The sequence below is a fragment of the Mastomys coucha genome, unplaced genomic scaffold (genome assembly GCF_008632895.1).
Source record: "Mastomys coucha isolate ucsf_1 unplaced genomic scaffold, UCSF_Mcou_1 pScaffold14, whole genome shotgun sequence".
NCBI lineage: Eukaryota > Metazoa > Chordata > Mammalia > Rodentia > Muridae > Mastomys > Mastomys coucha.
This window is the reverse complement of record NW_022196896.1, coordinates 125,228,634-125,233,449: the sequence shown is the minus strand read 5'-3', so window position 1 is coordinate 125,233,449 and position 4,816 is coordinate 125,228,634.

Genomic DNA, 4,816 nt, shown 5'->3' with positions numbered 1-4,816 from the left:
GAGGTATTTTATATTATTTGTAACTATTGTGAAAGGTGTTGTTTCCCTAATTTCTTTCTCTGCCTGTTAATCCTTTGTTCTTTTCTTTTGTTTATTCTTTTGTTTTAAAGTCATATATATTCTTTAATCAGGAACATATTCTCAAATGATGAATTCAAAGAGGTATGACTTCTGGAAATATAATACTCAGGCATGACAGTGAAAACAGCTTGACTGGTCTTCTGCTCTAAGGAAAGGAGAGAACAATTAACTTTCTAAGGGGAATTACTAGTAATGAAGCAAACATTTGTAGGTGTACTTGAATATTAGATAATACCCTTTACAAAATGAATTATTGCTTCTAATTAGTAGCAGGGTGATGAGGAAGGCTGCCAGGCTTATGAGGCAAAATATTGAAATCCCAATGCACTAAATCAGCCCAAGCTCACATTCTCAACCAGACTTGCTCTGGATGCAGGATCTCCCTGTAGCACAGTGCAAATTCTTCAGCATCCACACTAATACTGACCTACTAGTGGCTGTGTTGAGGTTATAATTTTCTTTATTTGGTACTTCAATAGTGACAATAATCAACTCATCATAGTTAAAGTCTTTGTTGCTTGCATATCTATTACTAGAGATAATCTCTTAATAGTGCTGCTACATGTGAAATCTACCACATCATCACAGGCAAAAATTAGCACAATGATAAGACTATAGTGCTTGGGGATTGCAACCATGACCCATATAGGCCACAGTGAAGGAAGCTCTTAAAATTTAATATATACTAGATATATAATATATAACAAGAGTAGATATATAACAACAAAATATATTACAATATATAATATATAAATTATGTATAAAATATTAGTAAATTAGATGAGTAAACAGCTAACACAAATTAATATGTAATATATATGTAAGACTTTAAAAATCTTTACTGCCAATACTGTTGAAATTGGCAGAAAGATTTAATGTAGGAAGTTTAAAGGGGAGACTAGTCCATAATTATTTTTAAAAAGAAACATGTGATAGGTTACAGTTAAGAAGAATGAATACACAAAGTAATAACAGCATAAAGAACTATCTCAGGATTTTAATCATATCAACCACCAAATCTAATTTACAAAAGAACATAAAAGTAGTAATGGTCATGGGAACAGAACTTTCAGAAGGGTTTCAGTGGGCTACAGAGAGCAAACTTCAATTAATCATTAATTAAAGCTTGATTCTTAGAAATAATTTTTTTTAGAAATCATATAACATTTCATGTGTCAAGAAGTTTATTAAAAATGTTTGAAAAGACTAAGATGTGGGTCATAATCCAGTTTAGAAAGGGCAACGTCAGTACCTCTTATATTGCATTCTAACTGAGTGCCTCTGTGTATTCTTCAGTGCCCTTGTCATTTGTACTTAATATTTTCTATTCCAGTCTCCAAAGTACTCTCTTCCTCTCCCTCTCCATCTCCACCTCCCATGCTTCCTCTTTCTCCTCTACCACTCTCACTTCTCCTCTTCTTTTTCCTCCTTCCCTCCTTCCCTCCCTTCCTCTCTCTCTCTCCCATGTTTCTTTGATGGCTTTTGTTGTACATTTTTGTTTTGGATTTCTGGTTTGGTGTGGTTTGTTCTGTTTTTATACAAAGTCTCAAAGCATAGTCCAGGCTGGCTTTAGAGCTCAGTTTTACCTCGTCTTCACACCATATCCAGCTAGTTTTTCTCTTATACTATGATAATTTCATCTTTATTATGAAATACCTTTACCTCTACTATATTCCCAAATTTATCATTACTGTCCCCCTTTCTATGGTGTCTGAGTATTAGCTCTCATTTTCTTCATGGTGATTGATCTAAGAAATGTTCTAGTTTTCTATTTAAGTTCAGTTTCCTATTTAATGATCAGGTATTTCATTTGCTAAATGATATTTAGCCCGGTAAGCAAGTTTCTCAGGTATTCATTGTCTTGTGTCTCGTTAGCTAGGTTGATCTTGGTATTCTCAATCAATTATAAAGTCACATATAATGATAAAGAATAAAATAAGGGTGTCGAGTGTATGGTTCATTTTGTTTCCACATTGTAACATGTTGCATTGCAATAACCACCCACTATCAATCATAAAATAAGTAAAGTTAGTCAGAATTTATGGAGATTTGAATGATGCTTTTAATCCTAAACACATGTCCATATTTAGTGCAGTTTCAGGTTTGGCTTTATTTTGAGTGCTCTGTTACTCACTGCCACAGGTAAGGAGAGACAAAGACGGTGCTGCTTCCCAGTCCAGTGGGCGGGTCCATTTCCATACTGCACCACAGAGGTGGAAATCACTGGGCCTGCATTCTCATTTAGAATGTTAAAGGAGTTACAGCCTCCCACCACATGGCAGCAAAACACGTACTGGAAAAGAAATAAATACAAATTAACCAAGACAGAGTCCCTGAAACATATTTTCTTCTAAAATTATGTACTGCCGGGGTAAGCCACTATGCAGAAAATAGCATTTAGTGTTCTAATTGAAAGGGGCAAAGGAAAAAGAAAATAAAACCGAAAGAACTCAAGAAAGAGGAAGAGCTGTGTGTAGACTACCTGGTAAATGTTCACAGCCAACTTAAAGGAGTTTAGAGAAAATGTTTCACCCAGTAAATTCAAGTAGTAAAATGATGAGCTTCCGTCTTTCATTTCAGTCCTGGAAAATCTGACTGAATAGTCTGGAAGAATTCTCTACCCAGACATTTGTATGTGTTTGCACGTGCGCGCGCGCACACACACACACACACACACACACACACACACACACACATTTTACTTTTAAAATTTTTATTATTTTATTATTTTATTTCTTTACCATCCAGCTGTTGACCCCATACCCCGGTTCCCATTCCAACAGTTCCGAATCTCATTTCTCCTCCTCCTTACCTCTAAGAGGGTGTTTCCCCCCTCACCAGGCCGTCCCTTTCCTTGGGGCCTCAAGTCTCTAGGATTAGATACATCTTCTCCCATTGAGGCCAGACCAGGCAGTCCTTTCTACATAAGTGGTGGGGGCATTGGATCAGCCCATGTATGCTGCCTAGTTGGTGACTCAGTTTCTATGAGCTCCCAGGAATCCTGGTTAGTTGAGACTGCTGTTCTTACTATGGGGCGTCCTTCCCTTCAATTTACTCAATCCTTCCCCTAATTCAATCATAGCAGTCTCCAACTTTAGTCCAAAAGTTGGGTGTAAGCATCTGCATCTGTCACAGTCAGCTGCTGGTAGGACCGCTCAGAGACGATCATGCTCGGCTCTTGTCTGTAAGAACATCTTAGTATCAGTAACAGGCTCAGGCCTTATTCCCCCCCAGCCCCACTCCACCGCATGAGATAGATCCCAAGTTAGGACTGTCATTGGACTGCCTTTCCCTCAGTTCCTTCCTCGTTTTCGTCATGGAGTTCTTGTGGACAGGAACAATTAATTCTATGTCAGAAATTTTGCCTGTGGGTTGGTAATCCCACCCCTCTACTTGAGGACTTGTTTATACAGGAAGTGAACTCTTCGAATTCTCTCTCCCAGTTGTTGGGCCTTTTGGCTAAGGTCACTCCCCATTGAGTCCTCAGTGTCTCTCACCTCTGTCTCTGGTACTTTCTAAAGGGTCCCCCAACCTCTCACCTGGAGGCTTCATATTTCCACTAATTCTGCTGGCACTCTGGCTTTCTCTTCTGTCTCACTCCGTCAATATTGATCCTATTCTCTCCAGCCTCCCATTCCAACCCAGGTTCCTTCTGCCCTTTGCCTCCCATGATTATTTTCTTCAATCTTCTAAGTGAGATTAAAGCATCTTCATTTGGAGCTTTCTGTTGTTATACATCTTATGGTCTTTAAGATATATTTTTGGTATTCTAAACTTTTTGGTTAATTGATAAGTGGATACTTATCAATGAGTACATTGTTATTTTCCAGTTCCATCAATTTGCCTACAAAATTCATGATGTCTTCATTCTTAATAGCTGAATAGTATTTCACTGTGTAAATGAACCACATTTTCTGTATACATTCTTCCATTGCAGGACATCTGGGTTGTTTCCAGATTTTGGCTACCACAAATAAGGCTGCTATTAAGATAGCCAAGCACATGTCCTTGTGGTATGGTGGCGCATCATTTGGGTATATATCCAAGAGTGGTGTAACTGATTTTCAGGTAGAACTATTTCCAGTTTTCTGAGGAAACACCAAGTTGATTTCCAGAGTGGATCAACTACCAAGTTTCCAAGACAAGTTCCCAATACCATCAGCAATGGAGAAATGTTCTTCTCTCCACATCATTGCCAGCATGTGCTGTCACTTAAGGTTTTGATCTTAGACATTCTCATTAGTGTAAGGTGAAATCTCAGGGTCGTTTTGATTTGCATTCTCCTGATGACTAAGGACTTTGAATATTTCGTTAAATGCTTATTGGACATTCAAAATTCTTCTATTGTGAATTCTATGTTTTGCTCTGTATCTCATTTTTAAATTGGGTTATTTGGTTTTGAGGAGGTTACCTTTATGTGTTCTTTATGTATTTTGGATATTAGCCTTCTATAGCATGTGGGTTAGTGAAGATTTCTTTGCAATCTGTGGGTTTCTGATTTATCCTATTGACAATGTACTTTGCCTTACAGATGCTTTTCAGTTTCATGAGGTCCCATTTATCAATTGTTGATGTGAGTGCCTAAGACATTGGAGTTCTGTTCAGGAAATCTGCTCATGCCAATGAATTTCAGGCTCTTTCCAAAATTCTCTTCTGTTTGTTTCAATGTATCTGATTTTATGTTGAGGTAGTTGATCCACTTGTACTTGAGCATTTTATAAGGCAATAAGTATAG